The sequence below is a fragment of the Microcebus murinus genome, chromosome 14 (genome assembly GCF_040939455.1).
Source record: "Microcebus murinus isolate Inina chromosome 14, M.murinus_Inina_mat1.0, whole genome shotgun sequence".
Classification (NCBI taxonomy): Eukaryota; Metazoa; Chordata; class Mammalia; order Primates; family Cheirogaleidae; genus Microcebus; species Microcebus murinus.
Window position 1 is genome coordinate 33,755,134 of NC_134117.1, and position 24,976 is coordinate 33,780,109.

Consider the following 24,976-nt stretch of genomic DNA (forward strand, 5'->3'; position numbering starts at 1 on the left):
CTGAGGCAGTAGGATCGCTTGAGCCCAGGAGACTGAGGTTGCTGTGAGCTAGGCTAATGCCACGGCACTCACTCCAGCCTGGGCAACAAAGTGTCTGGGCAACAAATTCTGTCTCAAAAAAAAAAAAAAGTCCCAATGCAACAAATGCTAGTGTCGATGCAGAGAGAGAGGAACACTCGTACACTGCTGGTGGAGCTGCAAATTAGTTCAACCCCTGTGGAAAGTAATTTGGAGATATCTCAAAGTACTAAAAATAGAAATACCATTTGATCCAGCAATCCCACTACTAGGCATCTACCCAAAGGAAAAAAAAGTCATTTTATTATAAAGACATCTATGCTCGAATGTTTATGGCAGCACAATTCACAATTTCAAAGATGTGGAAACAACCCAAGTGCTCATCAATACAGGAATGGATTAATAAAATGTGGTATATGTATACCATGGAGTACCACTCAACCAAAAAAACAAAAACAAAAAAACCAGTGGTGAACTAGCACCTCTTATGTTATCCTGGGTAGAGCTAGAGTCCATTCTTTGAAGTGAAGTATCACAAGAATGGAAAAACAAGCACCACATGTACTCGCCATCAAATTGGCACTAACTGATCAATACTTAGGTGCTCACACGGAAGTAATATTCATCGGGTGCCAGGCAAGTGGGAGTGGGGTGGAGGAGATGGGTAAATTCATAACTAATGGGTGTGGAGCATACTGGCTGGGGGATGGGCACACCTGTAGCTCTGGTTTTGAACAATGCAAAAGTAATATATGTAACCAAAATGTTTGTATCCCCATAATTCTGAAATTTAAAAAAAAATTTTAATTTCATATTCTGAAATTTAAAAAATTCCAAAGACATTTTTCATAAAAATGGAAAAAAAGCACTCCTAAAAATTATATGAAACCACAAAGACCCAAAATAGCTAAATCTTGAGCAAAAAGAAGAAAACTGGAGGCCTCACACTACCTGACTTAAAAATATGCTACAAAGCTATAGTAATCAAAACATCATTATACTGGCATAGAAAGGACACATAGATCAATGGAACAAACATAAATCCACCTATATATGGCCAGTTGATTTTAGACAGTGGTGCCAGAACACACAATGGGGAATACCAGTCTCTTCAATATATGGTGATGGGACAACAGGATGTCCACATGCAGGAGAATGAAATCAGATCCTTATCTCATACCATATAGAAAAATTGACTAAAGGTGGATTAAATACTTAAATATAAGACATGAAACTGTATAACTACTAGAAGAAAACATAGAGGAAATCTCCATGACATTGTTCTGAGCAATGATGTTTTTGGATATGAACCCCAAAGCACAAGCAACAGCATTGAAAATAGGCAACTAAAAAGCTTCCACACGGCCAAGAAAACAGCACAGCAAGGAGACAACCCACAAGATGGGAGAGAATAGGTGCAAATCATACATCTGATTAGTTAATATTCAAAATATACAGGAAACTCAAACAACTTTATGATAAGAAATCAAATAACCTTCTTAAAAAATGGGCAAAGGATCTGAATAGACATTTCTCTAAAGAAGACATACAAATGGCCCACGCTGTATGAAAAAATGCTGAATATCACTATTCATTGAGGAAATGCAAAATAAAACCACAATAAGATGTTACCTCACACCTGTTAGAATATCTGTTATCAAAGAGACAGAAAAGTATTGATGAGGATGTGGAGAAAGGGAACTCTTTCACACTGTTGGTGGAAATACAAATTAGTGCAGACTTTGTGGAAAACAGCCAAGATATGGAATCAACATTAAGTGTCCATCAACAAGTGACTGGATAAAGAACATGTGGTATATATCTACAATGGGTTACTATTCAGCTTTAAAAGAGAAGGGAATCTTCTCCTTTGCGGCAACATGGATGAACCTAGAGGAAATTATGTTAAGTGAAATAAACCAGATACAGAAAGACAAATGCTGCATGTTCTCATTTATTTATGGAATCTAAAAGAGTCAAACTTATAGAAATAGAAGAATATAATGGTGGTTATCAGGGGCCAGGGCCATGTTAGGAAGATGTTGGTTAAAATACACAAACTTTCTGGTATAAGAATGAATAATTTCTGGAGACCTATTGTACAAGATGGTGATCCACTTAATAACAATGCATTGTGTACTTAAAATTTGCTGAGTAGACCTCAAGTGTTCTCACCACACATACACACACAAAACGCTAACTATGTGTGGTAATGAATATATCAATAAGTTTGACTATAATAATTTCACAATGTGTGTGTATGTATATAGATGTATATCTCAAAACATCACATTGTATACCTTAAGTATATATGATTTTTATCAACAATGCTGCAATAAAGCTGGAAAAAATTTAATAAAATTTAATGTCATTTTCACAGATGAATAAAATGCCCTTTATGGGCAGCTCAACAACATTTACTAAAGATCTTTAAAATTGTTTATACTCTTTGGCCAGCAAAATCAGGAATTTGTCCAGAAGTCTCTTCTTAAGGAAATAATAAAAGATACACAAAAATGTATGTAAAGTTATAATTATAATTACTTATAATAAAAAAGCCCAACTGCTAAAAAAAGGGAATTAAATAATTTGTGGTATATTAATATATAGAATATGTGAATATGACAAACATCATGTTCAAAGATGCTAATACCACATGAAATTGTTCATAGTTTATCGTTAATTGAAAAGAATTAAGCTATGAAATAGGTGGAGAATGCTCCCTAAATGTAAAAATAAACGCAAAACAAATATCCCCTCAAACCCCAAGAAACTATAATAGAAGATTGAAAATATGCATAACTTTAATAGTGTAGTTTTCCTACATAAAGAGTATTAAAGAATTACTATTGAATTTTATTTTATTTTCTTCCTAGTGCTTTTCTGTAAATTTTGAATTTTTATAGTGAACAATGTATCTTTTGTAACAACATAAAACATAAAAAGACCTAAACATTTTTGTTTGCAATTTCTTATCCAGTCTTCTTTGTACATAGCTTAAATAACTAACCAATTTTCTGAACTGCTCCTAGTTATATCTGGACTCCTAAAACTTGTATAAAGACATTTCAAAAATGTGTGTGTCTTCACAAAAATAAAAAACAAGAAATTATAACACACTACCAGAGAAAATCACTTTTAACAAATGAAGACAGGAAAGAAATAAGAAAGAGAAGACCACAACACAGCCAGAAATCAAATAAAGACACGGGAGTAGTAAGTCCTTCTCTAGTAATAATAATATTGAATGTGAACAGATTAATCTCTCCAATCAAAAGACTTTGAATGGTTGAATGGATAAAAACACAAGAGCCAACCATATGTTGTCTGTGAGAGACACACTTGACCTATAAAGAGACATATAGACTGAAAATAAAGAAATGGAAAAAGATATTCCATGTAATTGGAAACTAAGAAAGAGCAGGAGTAGCTGTAATTCAATCAGATAAAATAGATTTCAAGACAAAAACTATAAAAAGAGACAAAGAAGGTCATTATATTTACTGTAATGATAAAGGGATCAATTCAGCAAGAGGATATACCAATTCTAGATACATATGCACCCAGTACTGGAGCACACACATATATAAAGCAAATATCATCAAAGCTAAAGAGAGAGATAGACTTCAATACGATAATCACTGGAGACATCAACACTCCACTTTCAGCATTAGCCAGATCATCCAAACGGAAAAGCAACAAAGAAACATCAGACTTAACCTGCATGTAGACCAAATGGGCCCAATAGATATTCACAGAACGTCTCATCCAACAGCTACAGAATATATATTCTTCTCCTTAGTTCATGGATCATTCTCAAGGATAGACCCAGGATCATTAGAGACTACTATGAGCAATTATATGCCAATAAGTTGGAAAACCTAGAAGAAATGGATAAATTCCTAGACACATACATACATACCGGGATTGAACCAGGAAAAAGTCCCAAACCTGAATAAACCAGTAACAAGTAATAAGACAGAAGCAGTAATAAATTAGTACCCAATTTTGTCTGTCTGTAGGAATTCCAGTGTATTCCAGGTTTCCCCGCCTCAGTATTTCTGGGAACCCCCGGGAAAGGCGCAAGTTCGAGAAACCAGGAGTGGGTGTTGTTGCCACCTCAGTCATCTGGCTGCTGCTCTGCCTGCTGCTCCCCACTGTCTTCACCCTGCAGCTGTGTCTTGTTCACTTTCCCCACAGTGGGGAAGCCATTTTCTTAAACTCTCCATAATTGCCTATTAGATGGTGCAAGGCTTCATGAAGGCTGGGAATTTCAGAAGGGAATCAGCAAAGAGGATGCACAAAGAATTCCAGCTACGGCAGCTTTCAGAGCTCCTGCATGAGGTCTTCTCCTTTTTTCCAGCTCTCCCAGTGAAGCCACCTACCTGCTACTTAACCACTCATGGTGGCGTGCACTTGAGCACGTCTCTCTTACCTGGAGTCTAGGCCTCCACATGCTAAAGACCTCCAAGCATCCATATTTCCCCATTTCCCTTCCAGGATGACTGGGAGTAGTCTTTTCCTTAAGGGAAAAAAAAAAAAGGCCACAGGAATAAGGTTTTCCCTGAAGCCTCCAGAATGAATCAGAACAATATACACTTTCCCAGTTCAGCCTGTTCCATCTTGGATGGCACCAAATGTGGAATAAAGAGCTCTGGCTCAGGCTGGGCTGCCCTGGCCGGGCCTGTTCTTTTCACATTCTCTCCTGCAGCGTAGGCTGAAGAGAGCGTCAGGATTCCACCCGGCCTCCCTTTCGTGCGAGCTCTTCCATCCTGTCTCTGCAACTCCTGGACACAAACGCTGCCAGGGAAACACATTGCTCTGCCGCACGCATTCATGTATAAGAATAGGACATTATACATCCACACTTGGGGAAGAAACACTTCTCTATTGACTATATAAACTGTAGAAACATAGATCTGCTAAAAGATCTGCCCAATTTACATTTCTAAACAGAACCTTTGGCTTCCGTTGGAACAGATTGCATCTAGGTTTGTATTTAGGCCTTCTCCAGAGCTGCGAGATATTGCAGCAGGTGTTACATAACCAGCGGACCTACTCGAGTGGCTTGTCATGAAACTAAGCACAGTCGTCCTTCAAAGCAAACCTAAGCTTCCACCTTTAAAAAGAGAGTCAGCTTGCAACTTTTCTGGCCTGAAAATAAAACCTACAAAAGAAGAGTTATGAGGAAAGACTAACCCTAGCAGATACTTAAATGCATAAAAAATAGCTATGGTAATTAAATCAGTTTATAACTGAGGTAGAAATAGAAAAATCAATGAAACAGATTATAAAGTCTAAAAATAGACCTGTGTAAGTTTTGGAATTTGACATTTGAAATCCGTGAGGCAAAAGTAGATTAGTAATTAATTATATTTGGACAATGGAAAATTTGGGGAAAATATATGGGTAGATCCTCATCTCATGTCTTATACCAAAATAAATGCCAAATAATTAAAGCATTTATACTTAAAGAATTAAGTCATAAAAGGACTAAATTGTAATGGTTTAAAAAATAATTTTGGAGCAGGTAAGCCCTTGAGTCCTGACACAAAACGCAGAAGTCATAAAGCACAAGATTAATGAATTAGGCTATGTTAAAAAATGCAAAAGCTTCAGTGTTATAATGATACTGCAAACAAAGTTAAAACAAAACTTCAAAGGACAAAGTAGAAAACATGTGACCACATTTGATAAAGATATAGTAATTTCATATATGCAGCCTTAGAAATCAAGAAGGATAAATGAACAATACAAAGGAAAATGAGTAAAGGGTATGAATAGAGTATTCACAGAGAAAATATGTTTCTGTATATATGTCTGTATGTGTATAAATAGAGCATTAAAATCCATACATAGAATTTATAATGAGTGGCTATATTCCCCCTTTATTCATAATTAAAGAAATGTAAATTGCAACAATAAAATACGTTTTTCACTTATTGGTGAATATTGGGTATTAGCAAGGATGTGAAAAAGCAAATGTTTTACTTGCAAGCATTATTGTCGAGAGCAATCTGACATTTTAACAATTTTCAATGTGTATATTCTGAAAGCCAAGGATTCTACCTCTAAGATTTAGTTGCACAAGTACACAAAGACATATGTACTAATAATTTAACTGCAGTGTGGCTTGTAACCAGAAGTGGAAGCTATCTAACAGTCACTTAGGAGAGGACTCATTCAATTACGGTCTGCCCAAACAATGTTCAGTCCTTGAAAAGAACGAATTTGGTCTGGGTGTATAGATATGGAAAATTGTCCAAATACACCAAGTTAAAAAAGTAAGCGACAGAACAGTATGCTTTGTGTGATTCCCATTTGAATATTTTAAAAAAGCATTATATATATGGATGCAGTTGCATATGTATAAATCTTTTCTCCAGGGATATAAAATAAGCTATTCAGTGTGGTTACCGTGGTGAGGGCACGTGTGGGGGAGTCAGGTGAGACCGAGAGGAATTTTACCTTTCATCATATACTATTCTGCATAATTGAAGATTTTACTGTGAATATGGAATATTTTTACAATACATAACATATGTCATTTTTGGGTCCTGTTTTGGCTAGCGCGGCGCATTATATGGAAGAAGTCTAGGCATCTGTGTTTGCCTGGAAGTTGAGGGAGCCAGGTGGTATAAGGAGCACAGGTGGTGACTCCAGGATGTAGGACCCCTTACTTCCTTTCCTCATGCCACCAAACAGAATGCAATGCCACCAAGCACCTCCCTGTTATTTCCTGCCTCTGCCCAAGGAGGGTTGGTAACAAGATTGTGCCAGAACGTGTCTTCTAACTTCTCCTTTCTTTGTCTTTGGTCATCCCTGATCTTCCCTCTCCATCCTCTTCCCTCCCACCGTCCCTCATCATAGCTCTCCCTACTGTAGTGCAGTACAAAGGTGGCCTCTGGAACAGTTGTCGCTTTCTGGAGCTCTATGGGGAGCCAGCTCTGCCCTGGGTTTGGTACCAGTCTGTCATCGTGGTCTAAGACTCACCTTCCTCTTGGAAAAAAGATGGTCCAAGAGAGTAGCCATTGGAACTCAGGACTCAGCCAAAGCTTTCTCTGCTCGTCTTCAACATTAAGGTTCTAAATGGGAAGAAGCCTCTCACGCCTAATTGCTATAAATGCTCTTGCACATTAGAAAACATTAGAGTCAGTGACAGTGGCAGCTTGAGAATTGCTCAGGGAATATTAAGAAAAACTGAAAACCTTTGACACAGCTCGCACGGGTTGTCACTACGGAAAGAAGGTACTGACAGAAGGAACCGTGGAATTTGACAGCTCTTGAATGTTTTTGTCTTTCCTCTTTTTCTTTGCTTCTCTGGGAAGCCAGACATGACCCTCTGAGTTGAGTTTTCATAAGTGCCTGAGGAGGTGGCTGCTGAATATTCTTTAAGCTTTATTTCCTTTTCTTCTACACCAAAGGCAGCATTTAGGCGCCAGTCAGTGGTGTGGAAATGATAGGAATCTCGTGAAGGATGGGAGGCTGAGGACCCGGAAAGTTTCATTATTGATAAGTCAATGCCCTAAAAGCAAAGCAGAAGGGAGCTGGGTTCGGCTTGGCTGTGGGTGATGAGGGCTCACCGAGCTCCCCTAGGGATAGAGGGCCGCTGCCTCCTGCCTGCGCGTTTTCTCAGTTCAGGGATGCGTCCTTGAGAATTCACTCTCCAGAGCTGTGGTAACTCTAATCTGAGGTGCGTGGTTCCCAGAGGGTGGGAAAATGTAAGTGCATAAGCCAGGCTGTGTGTGTGTGTGGGGGGGGGGGGTATGTGGACAAAAAACTAGGACCAATTCTGTTATTTCTTCTTTGGGAACAAGAAGAGCCTCATCAGGGGCGGGGCTCCTTGGGGGTTCAGGTGTCCTGGCTGGGAAAAACAGACTCTCAGTGTCTGTCAGTGTGATGCTGCACCTACGTGTTCACACTGTAACGTGTCTGTGTGTGCGTGTGCGTGCATGTGCAAGAAAGAGAAACAGTGAAAGAAAGAGAGATACTGTGAGGAAAAGAGAGGTTTGGATTTTATGCAAACTAATTTGGACAAATGGAGTTTTGCCATACCTTTGTCAGGCAAGAGCTTATAATGCAGAGCTTTATGGAAGCTGTACATCAATCAGGCTATAAACCAATTTCTGATACAAATTATTGTTTTTAGTTGTCTTTGAAATCAGAGGATATTCTCTAAACCACCCTGTTGGTGTGGTATTATTGGTGACAATAGAGTGTTAGAGCCAAGGGATTTAGAACATCTGCCTCCTTCTAGGCCCAGCCTCCCATCTTCCCTGGAAGGTTCTTTCTGAAGGGCCACCCTATGGAACACACTGAGGGTAAGTGCACAAAGCCGCATGTTGGACAGTTGGGGTTGGGCTTGAGGTCTCAGTCCACAGAACTCTGCTGGAACTGACTGGACTGTATGAGCACAATTTTTTGTTTTCTGCCGGCTAGTTATACCCAATCCCTCACATCTGCCAGCTACACGGGGATGGGACTACAGAGAGAGGGAGAGCAGAAACAAGACTGTAAGAAAGAATGCAGTTGTTTACAATTCAATGCCTAGAATGATGTGGGCTGTAACTGGAGCCTTGGGCTCGGGCTGGCTATTGACAGAGAGGAAGAGAGGGAAGAGTGGCGCAGAAAACAGGCCTGGGCTCAATTCATCACTCCAGTGGTGCTGCAGACAGCAGGAAGGAGAGCCACTCCCAAGTGCGTTCCCTGCCATGGCAACCCCACCCGGCAGTGTCCCAGAGTGTGACACTCAGGCCAATCCCAACAGTCACCCTGCCTCCAGTAGTGTTTGCAATGGGAAGGGGAAGAAGTGAAGAAGCCTGTGTGTGTATGGGGTGGGAACGGGGGAGGAAAAGGAAGCTCTAGAGATTTCCCTCCTCCTCCTCCAGGCTTCTCTGGGACCTTAGAAATCTTCCAGTTCAATCCACATGCTTTAGAGATGTGGAAATTCATTTAAACGATGCGAATTCTGCCAACAGAGCCAGGATTAGAGCTAAAGTTTTTGGCCTGGAAACTCTTCAGTTGGCCTAAACCACTTGCATGTGTGAAAGCCACAGAGGTAACTGCAAATCTTAGGACACAGAAGCACTCTGTTGGGAAACCATGGGCTGCACGGGTTCACCTCCCAGCCTGGCTTACATTTTATGGACCCATCATAAAAATAAATATCCTACAAATTGAGTCTAATAACCATAACATTGCTTGTGTGATGTGAATCGATGTGTTTATAAAGACATATTTTTTTTCTAAACACGTCATAAAGTCCTGGACATCATAGAGAAACGCTGTTACTAAATTGGAGCTACAGTTGGCTATTTTTCTTTTAACTTTGGGCTTTGAGGTCATGTCCATTGAAATGTGTAAGAAATCAAACTGACTCCATTAAAATGTGGTAGTTTTAAAAGCTTACAACTGCCTTTTCACAAACCACTGTCCTCATTTTTGCAAACCCATGGAGATGGATAAGGTAGAAGCTTCCCAACATAATGACTGTTCTTCAGAATAATTTCATAAAAATAGACCTAGCATGGCCCAATTATTTCCATTCTTGTCTGAAAAGCAAGTGAAGGGTCTGAAGCATGCCTTTAGAAACCAGTCCCGGGGGTTGCAATTGGCATTTCTCTTTTTATTTCTGAATATGAAATCCATTTATGGCAATACCCAGAAAAGGTTTTGGAGGAAGAGCCATGAACTGGGAGAATTTGGTGAGTCAATAAAGAAAACTTACCATATGTAACCAGTTGATCTGAAATTAGACCATGATACAGAAACAACAAAATCATTATAAGCAGAACCTCCACAATTACAGAATTTAGTTAGAACCAATTGATCTCTAGGGAGATTGAAATCTAGTTTATTCCTCATTTAACAGAGGATTTGGGGTACATCTTCAACTTCTTGGTATAAATAGTCTGTGTACATTAATCATAAGATTAGATTCTATACTACTGACTTGTTCCAGTTGTGAGGGTCAGCATTTTGCTATCTGCTTAAGTCACAGTAGGGAATGTGAAATGGTAGTGAGAAAAGTCTCAGACTTGGGCTCTAGATTTGGGAGTTTAAGTCCTGAACTCACTACTCGTTAGATAAAGGACCTTGGGTAAGTTTTCCTTTTTGTACTACAATTTTCCCAATTGGGATCTGTTTTACCCACCTCAAAGAATAGGCATGATGATTAAATAAGAGAGCACAGGCATAAACGTACTAAGCACAGAGATGGCATATGGTAAGCTCATTAAATGCTAGTGATTGAATATCCTAGCTTTTGCTACATGGCATGAATTTTAAAACATTAGCTTCATTTCCCTTCCTTTCTGCCATGAACCCAACAGTCCAGTCTACTTTTCTTAGGATCATATTGCTAGTGATAGCAATAATCATTTAAAGCTAATTAAATGTTTGTATACCTAATGTGCATCTTTTATGTTTTATAGCTCATGTCACCAAATAAGCAAAACTATTTTCTGTGACTAACTCAGATTCTCTCAGTACAGGCAACAGAATTCCTGAATGGGACCAAGAGAGTCTCAGAGGGTCTTGTACATGCTCATATTTAGAATAATACATTAAATTGGAATCTTCAGGGTATAGACTAGTCAAGAGCTCTTTTCATTAAAGATATTTGACAGTACAGCTTGAGATTAAGTTAAAGGAGAACCCCCTGGCCTAGGAGCAAGCTAAGTATTTCTGGAATCCATATAAATTCTTTCATTTAGTAAAACATATTTTCATTATGAGTATGAGATTTCTCAACACTGTGGTGATGAGACCTACTCTTGCCAAACTCCCCTTGGCAAGTTGCTAGAAGATATTGAAGCTCTTCTCTGAGAGTTTCAGTGACCTGGAGGGGCACAAACAGAGTGTTTGAAAGAAAAACTGGTAATTGACCAATGAATGTGCTCTTAGTGATAAAAGTGAGGATTTCAAAAAATTATATTAAGAATGAGCCTCAGAATGAAAAAGTATTCAGCATCTTCCCACTCTACTCTTTCCATCTACTTATTGGGCATTTCCTATATGCCAGGCACTATGCTAGCCCTTTTGATGTATTATCTAATTTAATTCTTACAATAACTCTAGTACACAGTATTACTTGATTTATAGTTGGGAAAGCCTAGGCTACAAGGGGTTCAAAGAGCAGTTCATAAATGGTGGGGTTCAAATTTAACTTAGGCCTGATTCCAACGACCAAAGTCTTAACCACCATACTAATATTGGCAACTGAGTTCAGTGTCCATTCTCTGGGTGAGTGGAAGCCTTTATCTTCAACCTCTTGTCAAATGCTGGTATTACAGTTGACAAGTCCCAGGGCAACTGAGTTAGTCTTAGAGGTATAAATTTGAGCAAATACTTCCCTTGTCTACTATGTTTCAGTTTGTGAATCCTGCAGGCACACTCTCATCCAGGCACCTGTGACACATTAGTGAGCAAGATAAACAAGACTTGGGTTCTCCTTATATTCTGATTGATAGTCTACGCTCTGAAATACAGAATCATCCTGGATCCCCAAAGAGAAATGGAGTTTGCCAGTTGGAAACTCTGCAGTGGAGATGGTTCAATGACTTGATTGCTTTTGTAGCCTACAGTGAAATTTCATCTTTGTTCTTTGAATCTAAATAAATGTCAGGAATAGTGAAAAGGTTAAAAACGACATATTTCTATCAACAAATTCATACCGGTTGAACGTGGTGGGATAAAATGTGCTCCAAAGTTATTCACCTTCCAGGTATGCTGCTCTCCTTGTACCCTCTGTGACCTACATTGGCACTTTTGGTATTCGTTGGATTCTTAAAGTGTCATAGATATAAGTACAAATGGGAGGTATTAACTAGTATTTATTTACATCTTGGAAAGTAAGAAAAATGTGTCGCAAGGTTTTCTGCCAGACAAATATGAGAATTATTCAGTAAATGTTTATCAGAGAGTATCAAAAACAATGCTATCCATTCTGAAATCCACCCTTTTCACAAACCCTAGAGTAAGGAGCTCATCAAATCTTTCTTCAACTCTGAGGCCAGGAAGAGGAAGACAGTCAGCACAAAACTATTCCAAGAGGCAGCTGGAATATAGTGATTGAGCCCAGGGATTCTGGAGTTGGAAGGCCGGAATTCAAATGTTTGCCTCTGCCCTCTAATTAGCAGTGACCTTGGCAAGTTATTTAACCTCTCCGGGCTTCATCTCATCTGTAAAAAAAAGGGAGGGGTATATACAACTACAACGAGTAAGATGTGCAACATTTGGGGGATGGACATGCTTGAAGCTCTTACTCGAGGGGGGAGGGGGGCATGGGCAATATAAATAACCTTAACACTTGTACCCCCATAATACGCTAAAATAAAAAAAAAAAGTGGATAATAAAAAGAGCACCCACCCCCATGGTTTCCCTGTGAAGACTGAATGAGTTAAAACATGTAAAGAATTTAGAAAGGTGCCTGGAATGCAGGGAATGTTCAATCAAAGTAGGCTATTATTGACTGTGGGCTCATCGTGTTGGTTTCTGATCATCTTGACTTTTATCTTTAATGCTTCTGCCCAGACAAACAACTGTGGGGCCCCATAACAAGCCGTGTATTTAAGATTAGTCTGAGAATTCTATGACCTGCTGTGCTCCACGGCCCACAGGTCACTGTGAGATGCTCCCATCTCTCAGGCCAGGGAGCAGAGCAGGGACAGGAGGAAGGAAGCGAGTTGGTGTGTGTTGATTCCTGTCTCCATCACTAAATTTGACTACTGCTTTAAACATTTGGGAGTCTAGAATTCTTCATTACAGTAGCCTCATTATTTGGGGAACAAACTAGGAACCAACACACAAGCTGAGGAGCTATACATTTTCTGTATTGTGAAACTGAGGCCATTTGTTACCATGACTTTGCCTAGGACTTGCAACGCAGACAATTTTATTTGGAGTACCTATATCTCTATACTTGGTTTAGGTAAAAGGTTCACTTAGAATTCACACGACACTTGCGCCTAGTGAGAGAAGCAGCATGCAACTGTATTTAAAAGCTACTGCTTTTCTAAATTGTGCTTTTACGTGTTCCAGGGGCAAGGCCCCAGTAAGGAATCATCTTTGCCTAGCACGAGTTAGCTAGAAATAGTCCAGTGCTGTATGTAGCAAAGGACTCCGTGGGCAAGGGGAGGACGGCTATTTGAATGAACTGGCAACTTGGTTCTTTACTAAATTTTTGAGTTGGGAGATAATGGCTGGAATGAGTGTTTTGGGGAAACTCTTGGGGATTTTAGAGGTCTTCTTGCTTTTTCTTTTTCTGATGCAGAAAGAGGAGTGTAGAATAACCACAGATAACACAATCCATGTGAACAGATAGTTTTTTTTTTTTTTTGTCCATATGAGACTACTTAGTGAGAATTAGCTTCAATTTAACTTTGTCACCAGGAAGATGGACCATGTGTTATAATAAGCAAAATGCAAATAGCTAGGAGGGAAGGCCTCACCTAAGGCTAGTGATTCTTTTTTTCTTTTTCTGAGAGAATAAAAATTTTCCTGAGGCAAGTTTTAATTAAGTGGTGATGGGTACAAAATTTAGAGACAAGAGGTATTATTCTTTGCCTAATAATATTGCCTTTTGCTATGTCTATTATTTTAATATATATTCACTGTGTGGCCTTACAACTTATCTCTCTGTGCCCAAGTTTCCGATAGGTAAAAAGAGTTTGGTAATAACATTTAATCTATGGGGCTTTTGTGAGCATTAAGTGAGTGAATATATGTAAAATGCCTAGAATAGTACCTGCTCACTCACGGTAAGTAGTCTAGAAGTATTTGCTTTTATTGATATTATAATATATACTTATATTTAATAAATTTTATGTTTAGATGACCAAATATGTTATTATTCTAAAGTTCATCTAAAGAGAAGAATCATCAAGAAGCATGGATGTACATTTTGTCTTGTTTCCTTCAGTTACTGTGCGGTGGGAATCTAGTTTGTCTGGTTCACACACCCACAGCAGACTTGGACCTTTGAAAAAGGGAGCAGTCTGTGTAGGGCTGATCCTTTATTTTTCAAGCTATTAAACAACAGTAAACTCTCTCAAACACAACAGCAACTCTAACTGAATGATTTGTTTTATTTATCTGTATCACTTATCCCCACAAGAATTCAGAGTGGCGTTAGGCTTCTATATATACTCTTTGGGATTTTAGATATAGACCTTAACTCTAGAAATTCAGTAGCCCAATAAGGATCAATGAAAAGTGTGCCTCTCTGGTATTCATACTAATTCTCTACTTATTGTTCCCGGAGAGACACATGGGCTGCACTGTTCATATCACATCTGTCTTGAAAGAATGGCTGGCAGACTGAAGTGGTAAAATAGCCTCGAAAATAGCCAAGATGTTTTCTGATTAAGCAAACTGCTCAGCCATATTTTGTTTAATGGAAACAGAAGGAAGAAGGCTATATTCTCCCTACATCAAGGGTTTATATAAAGTGATCAGACATCCTTGTTTTCACCTTCTTGTCCCAGCTGCTTTGAGGTTTGCAGTCCTACCAAGAACAGCATAACATAGGGAGAGAAAGTCCTGTTTTTCTTCTTCTTCTTTTTTATTTTTAAGGAGAATAATGGAAGGGAAATAAGATGGTGAGTCAGCCGGTCAGCAGGCATCCTCCCTCCTGCCTCCACCTGCTATTCTGGCTGACCCTAGACTAGCTTCTATGCTGCAACTATGTTAACAGATTTGATATAGGGGATCTAGGTCCCTTTTCCTTTCCCCCAATCTTCTGACGTCCTTGGCATTGACTGTTCTCATGGTCCACTGAGAAATATTGGAAAGTGCCTAAGGAATTTACTACTTACTCTAAGAAGGGACAAGAAGCATGAAACTACTACTGCCCAGGGCCCTATAATGATGCAGCAGAAAAGTTGACAAAGAGGCTTTTGACTTAAGGAGGGAAGAACTATTACCTACCAGTGATGCATTAAAATAAGAGAGTTAAAGTATGTATTTTTGCCACCAATACAGAATTAAACTGGCCAAGGTTAAACAAGATAGAGGGAAATGGAGGGAACCAGCCAAGAGTGAAAGGGACTAATCTGCAGTTACTCAGTGTAATTGCATTTATACATTATGAAGCTTTGCCACGGAGCCATGGGGGTTACTCCCACTCAGCCTTTCTCAACTGGCTTCCTTTTCTGAATCACAGAACACAGAAAACGATTTCAGTGACTATTTTCTCAATTTTCCTAAGGATGTTACAGAACATTCTAGAAGCATAAGAGGGAAGTTAATTTATGACAAAATGCCTTAGGGCATTAGAGATTAATTCTTTTGGCTTAATAAAGATTCCCCATTGTTCTCGTACTACATGTTCCAAGGATGGGGGTAGAGATGTGAGCAGCCCACAGTTGGCGATGCCTGTTTGGTCAGGGAATAGGGTATGCTTTCCTCGTCTTCTTGACTCCCTATTCAGGCAGGTTTTGATGTTCATATAATTTTGAATTACCATTAATTCACTCCAAAAATATCTATTATTTTCTTGTCCAATTCTAAGTACTGTGCCAACAGTATTTGTAAATAAGTATCACTTACTTATTTGTATCTCTTTCTTGTTCACCATTATATCCCCTAAATAATGGTGAACAAGAAAGAGATACAAATAAATAAGTGATGATCAGTGCTATGTTGAGAAAAAACCGCAAGGGACCAGGAAAGAAAAAAAAATGATGGGTTTGGTATTATAGATAGTGAATGTGTTGGGAAGTAGGCAACTTTCCAAAGAGGGAGTTACTAAGAGGGACGGTGCTACTAAGCACACACAAACATTGCCTCAGCTTGGCTTATGTACCTGTCTGGCAAGTGGCAGTAACCATTCAGGCAGTGTTTATGCATTTATGCACAGAAAAAAATGTTATCTCTCTGCCTCACAGTTGTTTTATAAACACAATCAATTCCTTCAGGGGGTTACTGCCTTGGTGCTGGGAATCACTGTATTGCCAGCACACAGGAGAAAGTTTAAGACGTAGCTGGCATGCAGTAATGTTGAATAACAACATTAATGAAAACAGAAAGGAAATTTTAGAATAATGGGACATTGAATTTGTGGTGGTAGTAAAATAAATAGGTTCCACATTTTCTCTATTTATTGTTGAATGTGGGGGAATAATAAAATACTTCCATTTTTTGACCTTATTTCCTGAAACCAAAGCAATTACAGAGAATGTAAACTACTGACAAAGTTGTATTTCTTTTTCCTGTAAAAGGAAAAAAAAAACCCCTCAAGACAGAAACGCTACTCTCTGGCAGAGTGTGTATTGTGAGTATGTTGATTTTAGCTGTGTTGATTCAATTCCAGTCACATACTTTTGTGGTGATACAGAACTGGACATCTGAACTTAGAATGCTTCCAAATTTTGATTTACTCCTACATTTATACAGAAGGACCTTGCAATATTTTAGAGCTTTTCTTTTATCTTTAAACAGCTCTAAAACTTATTTGTGGCATGATTTCCACATTTACTTCTAACAGGCCTGTGCTATGTGTATAAAGCAACCATTCTGAAATTTCTAGAATTTATTTTAGAATAAGAAAAAATATATATTTATTAATCTAGTAGAATGATATGTAAATAATTAATTTCTGGAAGCTCAACATTTTGAGAAATTACTAGGACTATGTGATGTTTCAATTTTATATATCAATTTGGCTAGAATTTGGTGTCCAGTTGTCTGGTCAAACACTAGATGTTAACTTTTACTTAAAAGACAGTTAACTTTTACTTAAAGTCAGTATTTACAGTTACAGTTGACTTTAAGTAAAAGAGATGATGATATGGGTGGGCCTCATCCAATCAGTCGAAGGTCATAAGAGCAGAAACTGAGGTTCCTAGGAAAAGAAGAAAGGAAGAAATTCTGCCTCAATACTGTAGCATAGAATCCTGCCTGCTAGTCTGCCCAACAGATTTTTGGATTCACAACTGCAACATCAACTTTTGCCTAAATTTCTAGCCTGCTGGTCTGTTCTAGGGATTTTGGATTTGCCAGCCCCCTATAATTGCATGAGCCAATTCCTTAAAATAAATTTCTTTATTTATATAAAATATACCATCCCGTTGGTACACACACACACATACACACAGACTATATTATACATATATACAGTTGACACTTGAACAACACAGAGTTGAACAGCATGGGTCCACTTATATGCAGATTTTCTTCTGTCTCTGCCACCCCAGAGACAGCAAAACCAAGCTCTCCTCTTCCTCCTCCTCAGCCTACTCAACATGAAGACGATGAGAATGAAGACCTTTACGATGATCCACTTCCACTTAATGAATAGTAAATCTATTTTCTCTCTTTAATGATTTTCTTTTTTTTTTTTCCTTTAAAAATTTTTTCCAGTATATTATGGGGGTACAAATGGTAAGGTTATGTATACTTCCCTTGCCCTCCTCCCCCCTCGAGTCAGAGCTTCAAGCGTGTCCATCCCCCAGTTGGTGCCCATCACACTCAGTATGTATGTATATATCCGTTCCCTCCCCCACCACCTGCCCAACACCTGATAGATGTTATTCCTATATGTCCAGTTATGTGTTGATCAGCTAATACCAATTTGCTGGTGATCTTTAATGATTTTCTTAATAACATTTTCTTGTTCTAGCTTACTTTATTGTAATAATACAGTATATAATACATGTAACATACAAAACATAGTACTCGGCTGTTTATGTTATTGGTAAAGCTCCTGATCAATAGTAGGCTATTAATACTTACGTTATTGTGGAGTCAAAGTTATACTCGGACTTTTGACCATTGGGATCAGTACCCCTAACCCCTTCATTGTTCAAGGGTTGACTGTATATCCAATTTATATATATATATATATATATATAAGTATGGTTCTGCTTCTCTGAAGAATTCTGACTGATACAGACCATTTAGTCCTTCTCTCCTGTAACTGCATCTTCAGATGGAGTGTGGGGAATTAGTAACACTTTCTAGATGCTTCGATGGGAGACCGGAGAGATTTGAAAGGAAGCTGAAGCTGTGTCCCAGTCTTCAAGCTCTGCCAGCCACCCCCACCCCACCCAAAGAGAAAAAGAGCTTGAAGCTGGGGAGAGGAACACTGAGAACACTCATTCATTTGATTCATTAGTTCCATATTTGACAAAATATGGAAAATTATGGGTATGATTTTGAACCATCCTAAACTCCCCTACCTTCTTTCTGATACCACCATGCATTATTTTATGGTAAGACACATTCCCCTCTTTATAAAAATCAGACTATGCTTTTATCATTAGCTAGGGACCTATACAAGAAGCTATTTTGGGAAGTGGATCTCAGAGCAGTATTTTTTTAAATCAGTATTTCGCATTATGTCAGAGGCGACTGTAAGCTGGATTATCTCCAGAAGAATAGGAAAGACAGTTCATCTCAACTGAGTCTCCAACAAATGGCATTCATATGAGACCAGATTTACACACTTGATGCCCAGTTTTACAAAAAGTTTTATAAGTGGTGCCATGATCTCAAATTGTGCTACATAACAGGTATGCTTTCAGTGGGGTCCAGGTGAGTGATGTGGGTAGCTCAGGACTGACATCCCAATTATTGTGGAAACCGCTGGAATGATACCCCGTATGGCTACTGAGTCAGGAAGACCATCTCACTGTATAAAAAGTGCTTCACATTTGTAATTAGAACTCTTATAACAGTTTTGGTCATGGATATTTAGGGATTAAAAAAATGTAAATAAAAGTTAATTTCTTTTACCCAAATATTCTTTTGTAGCTCAATACATAGTATTTCTCTGTCTTATAGAAAGCATGTATCCATTATAATGTATTAACATGGTAAAGCTTTTGCCTGCTAAAAATATTAACCAGTGGTGCATTCTTGCCACTTGTACACAACAGGGTAAAGTGGTGGGGGCATGTGATTGATTAGTGATTGGGTTTAGGTTCTGAAAATTATCAACTCCAATAAATGCCCAATCCCTCCTCCAATTTATTTTTTAACGAGGAGACATCTCTACTCTATAGCCTCAATTATAATTATACTGTACAATCAAATGAGAGTTTGAATAACTGGGACAGATCATAATACAAAATACAAACAGGTCCAAGAGGGCCACAGACATCACACTTTTAAAAGTAAAATATAGTAGGTTTTGACTAAATAATTGCAACTATTTTTTTCCTCACTCTGTCAACAAACTTTATTCGGGTACAATTTACAAAAGTGTTTTTCGGCTGATTTAAGCATTTGTTTCACTCTTCAGACTAGTGTATGCATACACAGTACACAGACCTGGGAAATGCAAGAAACATTGACACCGTGGAGGAAGACTGCATTGCAGGTTGCATATTTAGCTTTTTTGGGAGCCATCCCAAGTTGATTATCCTTCAGGAGTCTTTTTTAAAGGGGAATTTGTCATCTCTCCATCCCCTCAAATTGAAATCTTCTATGTGGGTCCTTTGGTTGCAGAGGTCATATGGGCTGGCAGGTATGCTGTGAGTCACAAGCATGTCCTGGAGGGAGTGTCAACACTTCACATGGTCTCGATGCCAATACCTCTTTCCAGGAGGGCTCAAGTAGTGTGGTCACTGCTAACGTCCCTCTCATGACACTACTTTTATTGTCTCCAATAAATGAAGGGAGATGGTATGAAGGGGAAAACACAGAAAAATACAGTGGATATATTAGTAGCTTTAGAATTATAGATTTAAATATTTCATAGCTATTATAAGATTCACTTTTGAGATTTTTCTTGATGTTGGCATGACTTTTCTTGGTGTTGGGTTATTGGTACCTGATGTGACTCACTTTGTTCTATTGCCCCAGCCCATATCTGTAATAGAACCAGCCAAATTTCCCAAGATTCCAAAGGTTAATATCCAGTGTGTTGGATTTCATGGTCATGTATACCATTGGTCACCACTGCCCACTACTTCACCCACCAATGCAAGCAAAATGGCTCCTAAGTAGCTAGGATCAAGGTGTGAAAGCAGACTTGCTCCCACTCCTGGCCCTTCCATTCCTGTCTTTCTTGTCTTATGTGCTTTCAATGTGATTGTTTCTTCACTTTGTTGATTGTTTCCTTTACTGTGCAGATACTTGATTCTCTTGATACTAACTCTATACTCTCCTTTTCTTAGGATCTCCTTTCCATTCTCCTTGGCCTAAGACCAACTTTACTCCCACATTTCTAGTAACATACATCTTACTTTCTTTTTATGTACTTTCTTTTCTTTTCTTAAATTTATGCACAATTTAAAGATACCACTGCAAAGTTTGGTTGGGGTAGAATAGTATAACTCAGATCATGGATTTTTTTTTTTTTTTTTTTTTTTTGAGACAGAGTCTCACTTTTGTTGCCTAGGCTAGAGTGAGTGCTGTGGCATTAGCCTAGCTCACAGCAACCTCAAACTCCTGGGCTCAAGCGATCCTCCTGCCTCAGCCTCCCGAGTAGATGGGACTACAGGCATGCGCCACCATGCCCGGCTAATTTTTTTCTATGTATTTTTAGTTGGCCAATTAATTTATTTCTATTTATAGTAGAGACAGGGTCTCGCTCTTGCTCAGGCTGGTTTCAAACTCCTGACCTCAAGCAATCCGCCGACCTTGGCCTCCCAGATCATGGATTTTTAATTCCAATTTTATAGAAGATAAAGTTAAGTTTGTCTTTTCTTAGGACACACAATTCCTACTGCTTCAACATGTACCTAGTCACTACTCTCTCTCTCTTTTTTTAAACAAGGAGAACACCACACATACTTTATTAACACAAAAAAGCAACTATAACATGGCACAACAAGCAGAAACATACATTAGCAGTCAAAGGGTTAGGGTGCATACAAATCGAGCTTTTTTTTTTTTGTAGCCTTGGCACTAGCCATAGGGATGTAAGATATCATTCTGTAGCAGCAGGTAAGGAAACTATGGGGCACTCACCAGTGGTACAGAGCACATTGACAAAAAGATACAAGAATGGATTTGGCCACTCCAATGCCAAATATCTAGAAAAGAACTGTAAATTCAGTTCAATTACTAAGAAGAAAACACTAGAACTTGATATAACTTCCAAAACAGCTCACTCCAGTAGCATTACATATTATTCTAAGTGACAAAAAGAGGCTATTTAAAGTTATTTACAGATACAATGGTTGTACAGTACCTTTTAAGTCTGCAATTTAGGTTTCAGATTTTCCATTAAGAATTAACTGCACTGAAATTCTACAGATTATACTTAAGCAATTCAGCTATGTGTTTATAACAAAGAGATAAATACTGCCATCAAATTATAAATTACAGCTGAATAATAATCTCAACATTAGCAGCCACTGTTGTTACTATTATCTGACTTGTTTGGGCATCTTCTAGTCTCATTTTCTTTCTGGTTCACAAGCTCATCATGGGCACAGGAAAAGATCCAAATTTTATAAAACAATTAGATTGCACGTGTCAACTTTAAAAAAATCACACACAGGACACTACACTGCAGCAGATATTCAAATATCTGTTGTAAGTTAAAGCACTCATTAAAAAATTATTACCTAGTGCCTTTAAATGAAATTCTACTACTAACTTCATAAGTCTGAAATTTTAAGAATGACTATTTAGAAAACTAGTTTACTTAACAGTAACTTCTGCAAAAGAAAGAAGGAATCTACACCAACATTTAAGTGAACTGCACTATGCCCTTGTGGCCAGAAAATCGAATTTATTTTTTTCTAAAAGGTGGGAGTCTTTTATTTTTCTGGACTTCCAAAGCTTGATTTACGGTAGCTACAAACATCACTACTTTTGAAAGATTATAGAAAAACTCTTAGAAAAAATAATTTCAAACATTAGTCACACTGTTGAAATACTCATCCAATATTAATAATTCGTTTTTCAGTAAGAAATAGAATTCTTTATAGCTACTGCCCCAGCGTTACCTTACTCAATTACTACAGTCATTAAAAACCAACCAAACTGTTAGCTAAATTGGCAAAAACCAAACTGTTAGCTAAATTACTCAACACTTGTGGCTCTATTCTTTGTTGTTCCAAAAGACACCACGTTTATCTGAATAGCTGACAGCAGACTGCATCTGACAGACACTAACACTAAGCTTACATACTGTAGGGAAAAACCTAGCACTGACAGGTGTGTTTTCTATCGGTGGACTGTCTGATGCACATGAAAGCAGACCTAGTTAATACCCTTTGGGGATGGGAACATTTACTTTGCCTTGACTGGTTCTCTTTCTAACCAGAGAACCCTGACTTTTTGTTTATAATGATACTCTTTAAAAAAAATCCTGTAACATTGACGGTAAAGGGAGCCCATCAATTCCATCACATGTGGTGCACCTACAGATTACTGCACCGCACATAGACTGCAGGCTAAAAGGAAAAGTCCTATTGAGCGATACAGGAAGCCGTGGTTCAAAACACATGCAAGAACTGGGATCTTTATAATGTTCTAAAAGTCTTGTCACAGTGGAGGAGTGAAATACACACGGGTCATGTGCATCAAAACTAAAGTTGCGATTCCACTATTCAGTTGAGGCATGCAGGGATCTGTTGTAGCTGCGAAAGTTCGCAGAGAAGAGGTAGACCTCCTGCGCCGTCCCTGGCAAAAATGTGCTTTCAGGCTTTCCTTCGAGAAGGGCTTTGGTTTCAAAACGGTCCATCACTCCCTGGTAACAGGGATTCCCTGTAATCTGAAGCAAATCAGGCACGAGGCAGTATTATGTTATCAAGCTGTGTGCCGACTTTCCAAGCTCCTTGTCTGCTAACATGGGCGTGGCTGTCTCCAGAGACCTGACGCTGCTTCTGCCTCTGGGACGGCAAACACAGGGTGGTTTACCCTCTTCCAAGTCACAGTTAGCTTGTGGAATTGCAGAACTGTCACCACCACTTATTTAAGTCACTGCAGGAGCTAACTTGGTCCCAGTTTATATAAAGGATTAATCCGTGCAGTAGCTTCAAAAGTATGTATTTGTGCATTGGGAGGGGATCAATCCCTTCTTTGATACTAAGCCATCTTCTCCCTCTAAGCCTATTTTCTCCATCCTCTGTAGAAACCAAAGATGGATCAAATATGTAAAAAAAAATGTTGAATGTGGGCTCATAGGAGGCTGTATGCTGTTAAATCAAATGCCATTTTTGGGTGAAATCTAAGCCAGTAGGAAAAGGGCATTTCTCAAGCATTAATTCAGAAAGATGTATTTTTCTTTTATTGGAAAAGAGAAGTTTTGAGTGCTTGTTATAAGTTCTCATGGGAAAACACAAGCCCACAGTATATCCTGCAACCTCTGTGCCCGAGAGCGACCGCCTGCGGTTGTGCAGGAAACGCCGTCCCTGCTGTGCGCTCTGCGCACAGCACAGCGCGGCTCTCTCACTTCCAGTTCTACCAAACTTTTTATAAGTATCCAATGAACTTTGGGTCTTTGTAGAACAGGTATGTTTTTTCGTTCCACCCCATGGAGCATGCTAAGAGTAGGAAACTCTTCCTGCAAGTCTTGTTTCTGGGGCAACACAAGAATCTTTATCCTTTTCAATGCTTACTTCAACAATTTGGGAGATTTCAGTGGGACAATTTTGGTTTCCCCTTGAAGAATTCTTTGAAGGGCTCAATCCTAATTGCAAGGCAACATTTTCTCTTAAGGGACCATTTTGCAGCCGAGGAGCTGAGTCTCCTATACTCCTCGACAGAGGAACATCTGTGGGAGTTCACGTCCACCTTTTCACTGCGCTTCCTCGCTCACGACTGAAGAGATTCTGACACCTGTATTAGAAGTTATTCCACATTTCTCCTACTTTATCCATCGACTATAAGATCGATCCGGGCGCGCAGGGCAGACTCACCCAGGGCACCTGTGGCCAGGCAGGACGGGTCCAGACAGCGGCGAAGTCATGGAGTGCGCCCGCCCTCTGGTGCGTCCTGTCCTGTCCCCTCCTCCCGCCCAGCGAGCACAGCCTCCCTTCCTCCTGGGGGAGCCCGCAGACCCCAGCTGCGCAGGAGGCCCCCCCCAGGACCCCACACTCCCCACCCGCTTCTCCTCCCCACTTCCTCCAACCCCAACCCCTTAAATGGAAAATGCCTCCCGAGCAGATGAGGGGACAGGGTGTGGGGTGGTGGGCAGTGACGGGCCTAGTCACCACTCTCTTACTTGAGTGCTGACTTGAGCACAAAGAGTGTTGGCATTTGTTATTCTAGAGTATGAAGGATTGATTTGTTTATCCTAAATCCTTGGGGTAGGCTGATTTGTAGATAAAAATGAATAATAAAACTGAAATGGGTCTCAAGACATCTAATTGGCCTAACTGCTTCCAGGTAGTTTCTAAACCGGTGATGGCAAAAAGGAAAAAAAAAATGTTTTCTCTCATACAAACGCTCTAATTGATTGCAGGCAACTGCCTGAAAACCTATGTTGATATGAATTCTGTGTATCGAATCCAGGCTCTAGAAGTGTCATCGTGAATTAATGATGTATCCCATGTATGAGAGACAGAAAAGTATGTATACTCACGACTCAGTCCATTCTTGGGTAAAACCAACATAGATGGAGAATTAGTTCTTCAATTTAAAATGATTTCGAACAAGGAGGAAGGGTTCCAGGTGAGAAAGGGCATAGGAAGAAAAAATTCATCTTGCAACAGAGGAAAGAGGATGTTGACAAATAGGCATATTTTTGAGTGTGGTAACCTTTCTAAGAATGTGCTAAGATACAAGAGTATTCTTGAGATGATTATGTGGACTGTAATAGAAACTTTAAAGGCTAATAGAATGTCACTGTTTATTTTCCTGGCTCAGAAGAACAAAATACTGAGAGCAAAAAGTATACAGTAGGTGAAATTGGCCTTCTTCACAATTGAATGAAGATGCTCTTTCTGTAGTGGAAAACATTCTTGAATTGGACTTTCAGTGCCCTAACTTTAAACATATAAATTTTTAAAAAACAATACCTTGAACTATATGAAAAAATGAATTTGCCATTTAATG

At 39.1% G+C, this 24,976-nt stretch overlaps 1 pseudogene; it reads right to left on the bottom strand.

The window, feature by feature from the left end:
- Positions 1–22,207: 22,207 nt before the first annotated feature.
- On the bottom strand, positions 22,208–23,799 carry LOC105875745 (suppressor of cytokine signaling 5-like; annotated as a pseudogene).
- Between the last annotated feature and the right edge of the window lie 1,177 nt (positions 23,800–24,976).